This window comes from Ptychodera flava, chromosome 20, assembly GCF_041260155.1.
Source record: "Ptychodera flava strain L36383 chromosome 20, AS_Pfla_20210202, whole genome shotgun sequence".
Taxonomy (NCBI): domain Eukaryota; kingdom Metazoa; phylum Hemichordata; class Enteropneusta; family Ptychoderidae; genus Ptychodera; species Ptychodera flava.
Window position 1 is genome coordinate 11,176,344 of NC_091947.1, and position 15,989 is coordinate 11,192,332.

A 15,989-nucleotide genomic window follows, 5' to 3' on the forward strand; every position below is an offset into this window, starting at 1 on the left:
CAACAGACATGCACAGCAAAGGAAATTTTTTTGATCTCTTCTGCTTTTAGTGAATGGGAAACTAGTAATATTTGTTGATGGAAATTGAAATTTGGCGTTCACTGCTTCATTTGATTGATGTCGATGTGTGTGCGTGTATATGCTCGATTGTTGAGTTTTCTTTACAGGTTAAATATCATGAAGTGTATCTGATGAATTGTGGTTAAAGGTCACAGTGAACTAGGAGTTGACTGACAAAGAACATCTCTGATAGAGTTACTGGAAGAAATTCTGCCCAGGATTGCGTATGAGTAGCAGTGATAAGGGAGGTATTTTGGGCCAAACTGGAGACTTGAGCTCACGCATTTGCAAACAGTGCATTTTCAACTGCTGGACTGTGTGGGCGTCTGCGAGAATTCCAGACAGCTACTTGTACCGTGAATGCATAATATCCAGTGCTTTTAGATCACTGAAAGATGTGCAGAAAAAGGAAATTTGAACATTTTAATGTATTGTGTGTGAATCCTCCAGGCAAGCAGGTATTTGTTACAATGCAGTGTAGGTACTTAACTGTTGGTGTGCCAGCAAGTCTCGCAGGAATAGATACACAGAGGAAGGTCTTGTTTGATCACACAAGCAGTTTTTCCACATTTCTTGATTGTGCAGATGTGAATTAATCATACTAGTATTCACAGGACAAAGGAACCTTTGACAGAAGAAATCACAATATGTCCTTTCCCCTACAGTTAGTGTGCAATTTGAGAGTCTATTTGCAGTATTTCAGGAGATGTTTTGAAATTTGTCTTCCTGAATCTGCAGAAATAAGAGTTTTTATTCAAAAGATAGAGCCTGCAAAACATCAGGTGTAATAATAGTATTTTTACTATTGAAGCATTATCAGCTCAGATAGACGATCAAGTTTCTCCTCAAATGCTTCATAGTCTCCAGAATGTGTGGTGCATATGTATATGTTAGTCTGATGATTTTGAGTACTCTGTGCATGATGGTAACTCGGCCAAAAGTCCTCATTTACGTCAGTGAGTTCAAGGTCACAAGGTTATCTTAGATATACCAGTGTATGGCCGGATATTCTGTGGAACCATAAAGTGCCACTGATCCTATTTTTAGTATACAGCAAGTTGCAGGTACGTGTCTGTGATAGGCTATCTTGGTGCTATCATTTAGCTTTTGTGTATTTTTGTTGGAATTTCACCTGCTTGTATCCAAGAAACAAAACTTTGAAGTCCAGGTAGCAACATGAAGTGTATTTTATTCCCTTGAAGGTTGTTTTCGGGTCTGATTACATCAACCATGGCGTGGAATGTCGCCGAGACATGCGTGATGGGTAACCAGTTAGTACGTTTTTATATTTCCAGTACTAGCCTATACAACACTTGTAGGGCTTCTTTCAACAGCTTGGTAGCTCACACCCAAAACTCACTGATCCAGTCAGTGACTGCATTGATGCCAACAATCTTGCCGCCCAAATCATTACGGGAATGTTTTGGATAATGGGGACACGTACACGTCAACAATTTTATTTGGTAAAATACCTTGCAAAGTCGGAAGACACTGTAGAATGTTCGTCAAAAGTGAGCTCTATATTTTTAAAAGCAATGAGAGCTAGACCGACATTTTGAAAACCAAACTGAAAAAATTTCTTGTTCTAGTGCAATAAAAAATTGAAATGCCTTGTGGGTCTGAATCTGAATGTCTAAATTTCCTGCCATTGTTATGATCCATTACAGGATTCATGTACACAGTCGAATCTGCAAAACAATAGTCACAAGTGAGTCGCAGCAGGACATTCATTGTCCGTCTTTTATATAGCCATAGTCCCTGAAATGCATTGTAATATGTATCAAGCTGATATTACGCTATGAGCAGATGTTTCAATATTTTTGCATCATAATCATATGCTAATGAAAATCTCAAAGAGGGAAAATAAATCTGTTTGTTTCTGAATCAGAATTCAGTACTATTTTCAGCCTTGCCCGACTATAGAGCAGCTGTAGAGCACGTTACATCATGGTTTTTGCACAAGGCTGCTCTTTTTTTTTCAAGTGATCTAGACACATTTCATTTAATGCCGTATTCAAAATCATTTATCTGATTATATATAATGTGAAATGAGGCCGTTTTTTGGAAGGTCTTCAGGACTCCTGCTGTGTTGTAGAGGAGCAGCCGTTAAAACAGAGGTTTAAAGAGGGCTTCAAGATAAACTGTAGGCCCAACGATTTTGAAGCAGTGAGACATGATGTCTTCTACATTCCTAGCGATCTCCTACGGATCTGGGCTGATTTCTAAAGCTGAAATAATGGCGACAGATGCTTTTGTAGACAGGCGTAAATTTACTGAGTGAAAAAAAAAGTTATGATCCCAATGACATGACTGATGCTCTTTGTGCACTATATTTTACATGAAAAATTCAAATTTTTGCGTCCTTTCTGCAAACCACCGAACTCACATAGTTTCACATAGGGCTGCAAGTTATGAATAATGTAAATTTTTCAGTTTCCCTGATTACTGCATGCCATAATTGCCAATCAAAGCAGAAGTGACGGTTCGCATACATGTGTAATTCATGGAGGGATTATAACTTGTAATTTTGTATACCTTTTGCACAGAATTCAAGAAAGATTGTCTCACAGTGATATCAGTGGTATACATTTTGGTATTTGCAAGTACGTGTAATATGATAACACCAGGATTTTTAGTGAGAATGCAAATGTTTTACAAATCATTATCAAATGTAAGTGCAAGAATTAGACAGGAATTCTATATCTCTAAGGTCTCTTAACAGAGACGGACCTTATCAGCGTGATGAAAAATAAAACTTTCGTTTAGAAGTATCGTTATCAGGAAGATATGTAGGGTGTGGTTTCTGTTAGTTTCCCATCCAATCTTTTTCTGTATACATGCATGTCACACCCAACACAGTCGAGATACAAACGTGTGCAATTACTTCTTTTCTCGTCTTATAGCCATATTCTGTTTGTGGATTCTTTCTGATCCTTAGTGTACTTACCCTCCACTTATTAAAACTCTGTCTTGCATGTATTTTGGAATGCACCGCACATATTGCAAAAAAAACTGTGAGCACTAGAGTCATGCTTGTCTAGTATCTACATGTAGCCTCATTTCATACTCAAAAGTACCACATTTGTGAGTTTGAAATAAGGGCTAGATTCTGGACTGGTGTCATAGTTACTTTCAAGTCAAGAAAGGGATTTCTCTATTCCCATTTTAAATAAAGGTATCTGACATAGATCTTGAAATATCGTGTTTAGGAATGATACGTAAAGGCACCTTGAAACTCAGTGAGTCCCTCTCTAAACAAACTACAAACTATTTACCTACAGAGAGAATCCTGTCTACATGCAAGTGACTTTGGCAGTGGCTATTGGCCGTTTGACCCCAGGCATTTTAAGTACAATGGCAGTGGCTATGGCCGTTTGACCCCAGGCATTTTAAGTACAGACTGAGGTTACACCATAATCATTATCTGATAATAACACCAGATCGGATATCCTACAAATCAGTGGATCAGTTTGGCCGGATGCACTGATAAAAACATACAGCTTATGCCTTCCTTTGACCTGTGTCACACCGGACAATCAGTGTCTTCCTCTTACACTGTCTTTAGTGACTACTGCAGTACTCATCCTTCTGTGTACTAGCGCTGTATGATTTGGAGATGCATTCTGAAGGTGTTAGTCAGGATCCATCTTGATTGTCCTTATCATAGCTGTTTTCAGACTTGGAGACGTTTCGTTGACAAGATTTTGATAATCAAAATATGTGTGAAACATGTCCAATACCAAGTTAAATGCAACAAACAAAGGAACATGCCCATTGAATTATAATATGGGTTAGGATAACCCTACATGTATCCTTCAGTTAACAATATGGTCTGTGTGTTAGGACGAGTCGTGAGCCTGGTTAACAATATGGTCTGTGTGTTAGGACGAGTCGTGAGCCTGGTTGCAACTTTGCACTGTTGTGTGATAATGATTGTTTCCTTCAGAGATAAGCATGGAAGATATCCGAGGTAGTAGGTCAAAGGTCAGAGATCATAAATGTGATGTCATAACAGTTATACAAGTATTATGATCATGATGGTCATTAAAACTTGCAACATGAACTTGTCAATATCAATGGTTCCTAAAAATGGAGAGTGTGGTCAAACTTAAATGGAAGAAATTACATCAAAGAATGAACATCAAATATTTGCTGAGATAATCAAAGGATGAGGGATTGTCCATTATTTGTTTTTTCTTTGAGACAAGGTATGTGTTATTATTACATCATGCTCTTCATTAACTCTAAAATACTGCAATGGGAGTCATAATTCATCAATGAGTTGATGACCATCAATGAAATAATGATGTCAATTAGTCTAACGTAATGTGCAAACTTGATTATTACAGAATCCTGTTTCAATAGGTAATTGTGGCTTGTAGAAAACAGGGTTTTTTTCATTGCTGCGAGTGTTCATTGACGTCAGTGGAATTTCATTTGATGATGGATACTTTAACTCACCAAGAACCGATAGGATGTCATGATGACTGTTTATATCATGTGTCTTTACATTTGCTGATAACTTTGAAACACTGTCACATTTAAGATTTTGTTTTTCAATTGTGCAGGAATATTTTGATTAATTATTGATCAATCTCATAAGCATCCTAACATCTTTGGTAGTCACTGAATTAATCATGGCTTTTGAAATATTCTTTACGAGGAATAAGCAAATGACAAAAAATGAGAAGTTTTGTATGGACCTGCGGAGTATTTATAATCTGTGAGTAAAAGAACAGTTATTCCCTGCTGACGTCAATACTAATACTCATCTGCTTGAGTGGTCCTATTAACTGGGACACAAAGTATTCATTCTGGGCAGATCTTCATGGAGACAAAAGTAGCCCACCTAGGCTTGTTGTTACGAAGACTGAGCTGTCGAGATACAGCAGAAGGTTTGCATTGAGTGGCAGGAGTTCATCGGAGTTCATACCAAGGACAAAGGTGCATCTGTTTGGCCAGTTGGATGGTTTCCAGACTGACTTGTCTCAGAGAATAAACAAGAATGTTAGTTCACTCTCTCTATCATTCATTGCTCAATATATTCTGCGTTTTCATAGCGTAGGTGGAATCTGCCTCAGGTGGTACATTTCATCCTCTTGAATAATTTTCAATGGCATCATTTGATGATGAGAAAGTGCTACAGTCATCAGTACAATGTCAAATTCAAATGTTTTAGGTCCTCAGTACTCTAAAAGGATGTTTTTTGCACAGTTGTCATTTGATGCTGATTCTGGGTGTTAGTTGGCCATTCACTCAGACAATATAACTTAACGTTGTTATACCATAAAGGTTAATGCATTAGTTTGTGTTGGCATTATCTTAGATACACTTGCATTCACCAAAATATCAATGGATTTCAAGGAGATAATTGTAAAGTTTTACAAGTAAACGTCGTGATGCGAAATACAGTGCAGTCGGATTGTCTGCTGTCTCGCTCAACCTTATGTACTTCCATGTAAACTTATCAAGTAGACCAGAAAGTAGCTGGTAATTTTGTACCTGAAAAAATGTAGGGAAAAAAAATTCAGATGTGTGGTACGTCAGTCACTTGTGTGCTTGAAGTTGTATGTTAATGCAGTTGTAGTACGTAAAAATGATGTGTACAGTATCTGTTTTCAGGGCCTTCAAATGTTCATTTTGTTTGGGTTAAAATCATCATATGGGACATGTTGTGTTTCATTAGTTTTATCCAACTTGACCTGATGGTGAAAAATGAACTTGGGAGGATCAGGGTTACATTGTAATTGGGTTATCTTGTCAAACTCAAAGATATAGCAATCTTAAAACCATTAAGGCTGATAAGGTCGAAGGTTGTGATTTTCACATCATGTGTCTGGTTATGAAATGTCGCATCTGCTTAGTTTTACATCGTGGATGTACGTACCCGTTTAACAAGTTGTAATGCTGCCCACTGTCTGTTAGATTTTGTCAGTGACCAGTACTTGTGTCTCCTTGTTCGCATCGTCAGTTTGCATCACATCGTTTTTTTGAGACGGCTGTCCAAATACACAATCGATGAAAACACAACACACCAAGTCCAGAATACCTTGTCAAATCTGTCAACAGTTTTCAGGAAAAGTTAGAAACTGTGCAGGGCTGTGTGCTTCTATTATTTTAGCCAAATTATAATAAACATTTGTAAAAATAATACCTTGGTTGTATCATATGTATGAGTCATTATCCTCAGATGTCAATGCAACATACAATTTCTCAGAAATGTCCTGCCAGATTTGAACATATCAACTATTCATTTTGAGTACATGGCATACATTACATAGCCTGTCCATTATGTGGATAATATTTCTGATATGCACAGAAATTATTCGAAACCTGATACGATCTTCATTTCACTTGCATTAGTTTTAGCAGAGAGTCTCCCATTACAATGTTCAGTATACCTCTTAAAATGAAAAATAAATTTTGTAATCTCATAAATAACAAATACAGAAAACTGCTTGCTCAAATATGCATTCTTACAAGTAAATTATTCAAAGTGACTACAAAATGAATTTGAAAATTTTACAGTCTTATAAAGAATCTCAGGATGTTACAGATACCATTTTCTGAAGTTATATTATTTGCTGCCAATACAAAAGGAGAAATATTTTACATATATATGTAAGTTCAGCTTGGTTCTGTTTGAAGTTTGAGTTACACACTCAATGATGTGTGTGAAATTCTTGTGATGTTAAGGAAAATTTGGCCAAGAATGGCGTCAGAGGTCAACATGATCCAACTTTGCTATAACTATTATTTGATCACGCTACCTTTATCGCTAAAGCAATGAATAGATTAGGGTGTATATGGTGAATTCCACGATAGGCAGGGCTCTGATAAACACTCAAAATGAGTTAAGGTTTCTAATCTGCTCCATTAATGTCAATATAATAATTCCTGCCAAGTGTGTTTACATTGAGCTTAGATAATACTCATACCGCTAGATTAATGATATTATTAGTGTATATAAATACATTTAAGAAACTCAGTGAAATGGCATAAATAGTCTAGATTTTTTCTTTCAATATCAAAAACGTAGTTTCAACCTTGTAGGATTCCTGCATAAAGTGAAAAAATACGTAAAAATCTTAAAAAGTGTGTGGAAAGCAACTGAAATTGAATTTCTATTTAACAAAGAATGGAAGTGGTGTCTGTATCTATTGTTATGCTAGATTTTATCATAGACAGTGGGATCACCCCTCTACTGTCTATGATTTGATCTGAAGCAGCCATGAACTGTTCCCCAGTCAATTGTCTGGGTTTTCAAAGCAGAGTCAACTATATACACTTCATGAAAGGATTTGTGTATTTAAACTCCAGGGCTGCGAGACTCGGCTTGCTCAGACAGGTTCTTTATGACATAAAGACACTTAAAAAAATCCTGTTTTGTGCCAGATTGTTTTGTGGTGGACCCGAACAAAGGCAGGAAACTCATCTGCCACTTTGAATTGTAATCAGAATACAAAAAATAGTGTCGTTGCTTGATCGTCTGTAAGCCTTGAAGAATGGAAGTTTAAACTGAAGAGAATCTGTAACGTGAAAAAGTGCTTGTCTAAAATGATGCCTTGGAACATGTTTTGAGTTTTTGTCAAGTAGCTTTTGGTCAGTGTTCAAGAGATTTACAGAATAGTGCTTCTTCTTGTGAGATATGTCTAGTTACAGTAGTTAAGACATTTGTCCTGAAAGTTGACAAGAAAAGGTATCTCAACATTCAAGCTTCTTGTGTGGGCTTCCAAAGAGTAGTTATGGTCTGACACTGTGACAGCAAAAATAGTATTGTATCATATGTTTTCGTTATTCACACTAGAAATTCCAAGGCATTTTTCATGAGTTTTGAATTCTCCAGAAGTCCAATAGCTGTCCAAGGTTTGTGATTACAATGTTCAATAAAATTCCCTTTGCTCAACATCTGTAATCTGTGTAACTCGACTAATTGCAGTGATAGTACCTCACTATACGGTAGACATTGGTCAAGCGTATTGCTTTCAGATATCCTGGCTGTTCAAGTCTGAAAAAAGGATGTTTGCACCGCAACAATATGGTTAAACAGGTACTGTTTCCTTACTTTCTCAGTGTTCTCCACAGCTTGGAAAAACAGAGAGTGATTAATTTACATGAAAATGTTTAATTTGCATACTCTTTTGTTGTGAAAATTTATTCTTTTGTTTTGTTATTAAAATATAAATTTAATGCTCCAAAAACAGAGGCCTACATGTACCTCTCAAAATCCCCTCACCTAGAACCCTGCAAGTTAATAATTTGATATCAGATGTAGACCTTTGTAATCGGCCAAATTAGATTGGTCAATTGTGAGAAACCATACATCTTCCCTGCCTGTGTGATCGTCAATGTATAATAACTTAGAGAGATGTTTAATCAGAAAGTTTGTTTGGAGGGATTTACTTGGTGAGTAAGATACAATGTGATACAGTAGATTGTCCAATCAGGTACACTTTCTGGTATAGGATGTCAGGGACACACGTTTCGTGCCCAGACATCTCAAAAAACAATGCACAAATATGATATTTCAAAAGAAACATATCACAGCTATCTATGGAAATTGTACAGATAACTCATCAAATCAAACAGCATTTGTCAAACATGGCCTTGGCTGCAAGTTCGTCAGAATGTTGGCACATGGTCAACCAAATTCAACCAGGCTGTCATAAGAACGCAGGAAAAAACCAGATTCATATATGTTACCTGTATTGGGCGAAATCACATCCTCAATGAATGTAGCATGGATGTGCATGATAACAGTATATCTGTACTTATAATACGAGAATTATTGGAACATCTTTGCAAATGAATGCACACATATATTATTCAGTACAAATTAATTATTGTGGGATAATTTTTCACAATGGAATTTCCGATGACTACTAGGAGTAGCATGGTTGGTAAATGAATGGTATTATCATGCAAATTTATTCTGGATCTGTAATTTTGACAATTTAGACTGTAGCTGTGTTCATGAATAATTCAAATCAGATCACATACTAGTATTTGTTTTCCGCTTTCCAAATGTATTATCAATTGAAAGGATGTCCTCTGTCCATTGTTTCTTTTTCCAGGCAATGCAATATCCATATTTTATCTGTTGTTTGTTTATGTGTGTGTATGTTTTATTTGAACAGAATTCCACAGTGTGGATTTGGAAATCCCTGAAGCACCGTTTCCAGTAGCCCGTAATTCCTGTGAGTCTGTTTGCCCATTTGCCAGGGACACAATGGCAGTGAATGGGGGTACTTATTGTACTCAATCAATAACACTAGATAGATGCATTGCTCATAGTGTGGATATGAAATCCTCTGGCCCATGGTAACACGTACATCTCTGCATAATTGCACCTGTATCTGCTTCTTGAGTGAAGTGGTTTCAAATGCTACAGTGGTGCGATATTGTGTAGCAGTCATTAATGTTTTCTCTAATCACAATTTTGTGCTTGTTTAAGATATTGATTATATTGATTACGATTACGTGTCGTCTTAATTGGGAAATTATTCAAGCAAGCAATATGCAAATTCAGTGTTTCGAACTTCTCTGTCGCTTGAAAATCAAGCGCAGTTTTATGCGTAGTTTTGTTGTACTTTGTTTTACAATCCTGTGAGTTTGTAAAATTCTTGCCATGTCATTTCTGCTTGAGATCAGAACAATTTTATAAATGCATTTCAGTCATTCCAGAGCAGTCAATACACTATCACATTAATTGCCGAGCATGGATTCCAACGTTTTTTTGAGCAATGTGTGAATGGCATTGTGGGCGCACCATTATTTATTGGGCAAAGGTTATATGTCAGAGGTCGTACAGTTCATTCTGCCGAGCAATGGTGTCAAGTGTTTTATGTTCGAAGTTATTTGTGTCGGAAAATGCATGTAACAATGGCATTCCAAGTTTTGTTTTGGTATTTATGAGTAGCTCTTGTCATATTTCACTGGGTGTTGCCTCAACTGTTGGGAATTTTTCTCTTCAAGTGAACTAATTTTGCCACGAAAACATTTTAGCATTACACTGGACTATTAAACAATTGTAATTTTACATTTCAGTCACTTGATCTAGCTGATCTCACTAAATAACAGTAGTGATGTCATCAAATTCAACTCTGATGAATAATTAACATTTTTAGTGTTTTTGTAATTGAAACAAACTAAAATTAATGACTAATTTTTATGCCATTTGAGTGAGTTTTTAGATATATAAATGGCCTAATTTTTTTTTCTATGTATTGGAAGACTAGTGTTTGGTCTTTGTATGTATGTACCTTTGTGTTTTTGAACAAGGAACCTCATTCATGATATCTTGCTGCAATGCCAAGCTATGATAGCCATCGGCACAAAACTCTGTGTTAACCCTGTGAATTATTGTCTTCTGAAGGCCCCTTCCATTCAGAGAATTGTGGCAGCCGAGTGATTGTGGCCTCAGAGAAAGAAAAACAGTCGCTCGGACGACTTTATATGCTTCACGTGTCATGCATGCATGTATGATGTGCTTGGAACTTTCAAACTCATCTGCATTTTTGCATCAACAGTTTAAAAATGTTTTGGTAGTGTGTGACTCAGTCTGCACACAAGGCCAACCTGAATTTTTAAACGTTTAGTTATTAGTCACAGCATACAGAAACAAAACCGCTTTGTGACTGATTTACCAAAAGTGTTTGATGAGACAAACTTAACCCAAGCTGAACTTTCACCCTTTCACCGCCATGGTTTGACCTAAACCCATGGGTGACAATCACAATTGTGGACTATTTATGGAAAATAGGGAGCAGACAGGTTAGATCAAGGGTTGTACTTTGTTGTTGTTCAGTTGTTGGTATTATTTCCGGCCAAGTAGTTATTAGTTGCAGATGCCAAAAATTCAGTCTGGTATCTGTGTGTATTGATGTTTAGGGGTTTGCAGATCCCCCAAATGTACATGCAATGCAGATACCAGCCTACCAGACATTTTATGTCACTGCAATTTTTTTTCAGTTCCTTCTGTGATCGATGTTGCAGGTAAAGTTTTACTGACCATACTTTTTGCAATGTTTCCAGGTGATGATATAAATTGATTTCTCAAATTGATTCAACAAAAATAAACCAAGGTAAGCAAGTCTGTCTTTTTGAGCAGGAAATGAGCTTAATCCAATTGTGCAATGAGTGCAAACTTGTTGGCCATAACTCGGCCAAATGTCATTGATGTCATGACTTTTTGTTCACGACCTGCCAGCTGGGACAGTGCTTTTGTTATGCGGCAGTCCAGTTCAGTGCTCTGGAGTGCACGTCGGGAATCTATTTAATGAGATGCAGGCATATTATGGGATGCAGGAGGACTGGGCGGTTTGCTTTTGTTGCCCAGAGTGCAATGAACTGAACAAGGCTGGTCGTGAAATGACGACAGACTGAAATTGTGCAAAGTGATGGGGGGTTTGTACAGTCGTCCCATGGATTGACAATGCTTGTCAGCTTTTCATGACATCTGACCTCAGTCGTACATTGTGTGGACCCACCTTAATGGGGTGCCACTGTGAATGCCATAGCAGAATGTGTTGAAAAGCAGTGGTCTGTAGGGAAATGACTTCAGGAGGTTCTTTAGCATTGCCAGTGGGCAGCCATAGCATTGGGCAACAAAAACAAGATTTTTCAAAATGTAGCTAACCTTGGTTCAGAGGTTACTTCTCTGCAAAAGAGGAAAAATTAAGTTTTAACAATGTGCTATTTTGGTTCCGGTAGGAATTTCGTGGATTGCACTTAAATTTTGGGCTTGAACTAGTCTAGATTCTACCTGTTGTTTTCTCAGTCTTGGAAAACAACCCCAACAGATGCCAGAATAACTTTGCACTTCATTGCTTGTGCATTTGTCCTCAAATTTCTCTGTGCAAACAAATTAATGGGTACACTTCCATACAGAATCTGAAAGTCAAAATAGGACTAATAAAGTTTTGAATCATAAAACTGAACATAAGTACAGAAATGTTTATTTGCATGAATGTCACTTTTTTCATCAAATTTGAATATGCTAAAGTTTGATGAATCTACACAGTTTAATTGTCATGAGTCCATTGCATTTAACAGGAAGTTACATCAGACTTTGAGCGTTCACAATTATAGTTTAAAGTGAAGCGTTTTAGTGGACTGTTTGGATGAGCAGTAAATCTCATAAAATTCAATTTGATGAGCAGTCTGAGAACAATAACCTGAAGGCTGTCTGTGATGACATCAGATCTACATTGTCCTGACGCCTGTTTTGCACTTCGAGGTGAATTATTCCCAATTTGGAATGTCTGTGTATTAACCTTTGTAATAAGCAATAAAATGCTTAGGCATTATTTGGAGTGAAAGGGTCTTCCTTAGGGGCCTCTGTATGTAGCTATGTATTGTATCCATAAGTTATGATAACCATTACAATTTCCTAGATTACTAGTCAGTAATGCAAAATGCTGCCGTGTCCACTAATCCTCAGTCATGCTGAAACTGAAGTCTTCAACTTGGAGCCCCATTTCTTTGTAGAAATGTATACATTTTTAAGTAATCATCTCTGTGGATACCCTGTTTTTCTATTTTAGAAATTCACAAGCTTCAGACTCCTCTACAAATTATGGTACAAAAAATGTGCACAAGTGGCTAAAGACAGGAAAAACCTTTTGCTTTGGTTGCATGGAATACATGTATGTGTGATCACCAGGTAGATACAAGAGAGTGTGTATAACTTATAGTCCCTTTCCCTTGATGCGGTGTCACCGTATTGGCAATGAACCATTGAAAAGCCAACATGTTGCTTGATTGAGAGGATCTTTGTTTATTGTTTACATTGTAAGCCCATAAAGGCCCAAATGCTCATTGCCAGTGATAACTGATAGCTCTGCGGTGAGTGGATAATACTAAACAGCGGTGATCATGTGACAACTTGCGTGGCACTCACCATCTGTGTACAGTTCATAATAAGTAGTTCGGGGTTTTACACTGCTCTACCATATGGGATCATTAGGATGATAATAATATATTGTTTATGTTAAAAAAAAGGAGGAAAGATGACTTTCAGCATTGTGACAAGTTACCATTGATTTCCACTATAAAAGATTCTAAAAACGTCCTTGAGGCGAAATGTATAATCCTTGTGCAAAGTAGAAACATCCTCGTGGGAGTGAATTTCTAATCTGCAATGTTAATGACACTACCCTACTTCCAGTGTCACAGTATGGTGCATGGTGTTTTCCAAATTACCGGAGGGCTGTTTTTGCAGTGTGTACAATACACTATAATAAGTACATGCATGGATAATAACCATCAGAGTCAGCTTGTTTCGGGTTGGTTGGTATTGAACTATGTAGGAAACCTTGAGCTATTCTTTCAATGTGTCGCATCAAGGTCAATGTGGATAATATCAGTCATAGGTTTAGACAGACCTGTACTCAATCAGAATCAGTTAATTTGTACTTTGAGTTGGGAGCTGAAGTGTGAGTATAGCATACTTGTTGCGTTTTCATTGATTGAGAATTGTTGTCATTTTCAACCATTCCAGAATATCTCTAATATGATATGTCAGATTTATGAAGTTTATAAAAGTTGATATTGGTGTGCCGTGGGGTTCATTCCCTCTGAGTCAATGGACTGCACCTGTTGAGCTGCTCCTATGTATACAATAATTAGATTGTTCACTGTAATGTCACAATTTGGTACTTTCATCAATTTCAATGAGTCAGTAGAATATTAACTCTCAGTCACTTTTCCTAGGCATTGGGGCGTGATAGGGATAATGTAAATAAGAATTCTGCCACATGCACGCTGAACTCAGAATGCGGAAAGTTACGAACAAAATGTACATGATGTGTTAACCAAGATACTGTCCATTCAAGGCGACTGAGCAGTGTGGAAACATAATTCTTCTCTTCATTATAATCTGAGCTGTACTGAACGCAGAGTTTGCATATCAGATCTATTTTTTATTCACATATATTAATTACAGCTATAAATATTGTTGTAGGTCATGAAGGCATTTTGTAGTTTCATATTTTTTCCCGCCAGGTTCTTAAAGAAAAGAGCATTTTGAAAATTTTGTTTTAAAAAACGAACCCCTGCCTGCATGAATAGTGGCCTTCAGTTCAAGTAAACTATTTCACAGGCGTGGCATTTGTTGTACATTATCCTGAAACAATCGTCAGTGTGTCTTTGTTGGAATGACTGTGTGATGAAGGACACTTCAAAAGGTTGAGGAATTACAGCATCATATATTTGTCAGAAATAGAAAAACCAATTGCTACGTTAGCCGCATAATTTCCAGGTATTAAACAGTAAATTCATCTTTCAAAATAAATATATTGCTGGGTGCAAGCTTATTAGGCCAAGCTTATAATACGGTATAGCAACTATTCCCCCATGGGATGTCAAGGAGTATAGCGTTGAAAGCTGCCTCGTCAAAATTAAAATCGCATCCGTAATTAAAATTCTCAAAAAAAATTGCATTAGAGGGAATGGATGAATATTGAATCAGTATAAATCCTTTCTGAATCCAGAGAAGCCAAATATTTTTCAGCATGTCAGTCTTTATGATGTTGGTGATGATACTTGTCTTTCAAATATTATAGGGTAGGGATGATTTTGATAAATTCTGATGGCTCTCAAATTTAAAGCGGTTACATTCATCTGGATCCCACGCACCATTCTATCATTGCCTTCCCTCGGTACAAAGTCTCCCCTTCCAATGCCTCCAATTCTATTGATTCAAGGGTCATAAATTCCTCCCAACGGATATATGCATGACTGTCAATGGAAAAAAATTATTTGCAATGTTTGCACAATTTTATGTGCCCCCAGGAAAGTAAGTACCTAAACTCATTAAATTATACATTTGCTTTTTCTTTTCTGGTGTCAGGATTGAATGTGGGAATTAAAAAATAAAAAAGTCACTTAGATAGAGATTTTTCAGTCCTAATGCGATCAATGTGGTAAATACTCATTATTTTTGACTTTAATATTATGGGTTGATTACAAAGGACTGATATTTACATTGGACACAAAAATTTTAAGGGTCATTTTGAGCTGAAAGTAAGCGTGTCAAATCTATTGATGTTGCAGTTGTTAATAATGAATAGTTCTGAAACAAAACTAACTTTTTGTTGAAGTACAAGTCATTTATATGTGTATCTGGATTACATCAGTGTTCTTGTATGTGTGTTGTGGTGCTCTCACCATAATGAATGTATTTGAATTAATTTAGTATCAGTTTGGTATGTGAGTAAACGGACATGTTCTTACAAGTTGAATTTGCTGTTTGCATAAGGTCACAATCACAATACTTGGACTGGGATATTGTGTAGTGTGTGTCGCAGGTATGACATAAAACATAAATTGTTTTGTTAGTGCGTAATCGGGCTCTCATTTGTGTAACCATAGTAACAATCCTAAGAAATTGAAATGTCCCAAATGTTCCAGAACATATAGTTTCTTCAGAAGATTTGTCAGAACTTATTAACACCCTGCAATATTCACTGGCAAGTTTGGCGATGTGTGCTTCATGACAGATATGTAGCTCAAGCGTAGACCATTGAGTTTCCTTACTGGTCCATGGTTCAAGGCACCTGTGGATTGTGTTTATGAAAATAATAAGTTAGGACTCTAGGAGAGTGAAATTCATTAATGAGTAAGGTTTAAAAGGAAATTAATAAATTAACTAACAGGCTTTGCAAGTTAGAAAATAGTGTAAAGGTGAAAGACAACGACTTAGTATGCTGTTCTGAAATGTTGATCTTGCGTATCAACGTTCATTGTGTCTGTGGCTTGTTCAACAGATAGTGTTTGAACCTTCACGATTAACCTAATCTTGTATCGCTGTCCTCAAAAGAGAGATTTGAACCAAGCATTGTGAGTTTCAAGACTTGAACGTCGTCCGAGTATCTGAGAATATTTACTGTTCATAATTTGAGCTTTGGAAGTCTTGCATTTCTAGCCAG

The 15,989-nt window shown here is 36.8% G+C and overlaps 1 protein-coding gene across 3 annotated transcripts in view; it reads left to right on the forward strand.

Annotated features, from left to right (window-relative positions):
• The window catches only part of LOC139120020 (alpha-adducin-like), a 53,061-nt gene that overhangs the window by 2,773 nt on the left and 34,299 nt on the right, over positions 1-15,989 (forward strand). The gene's annotated exons all lie outside the window — the stretch shown is intronic.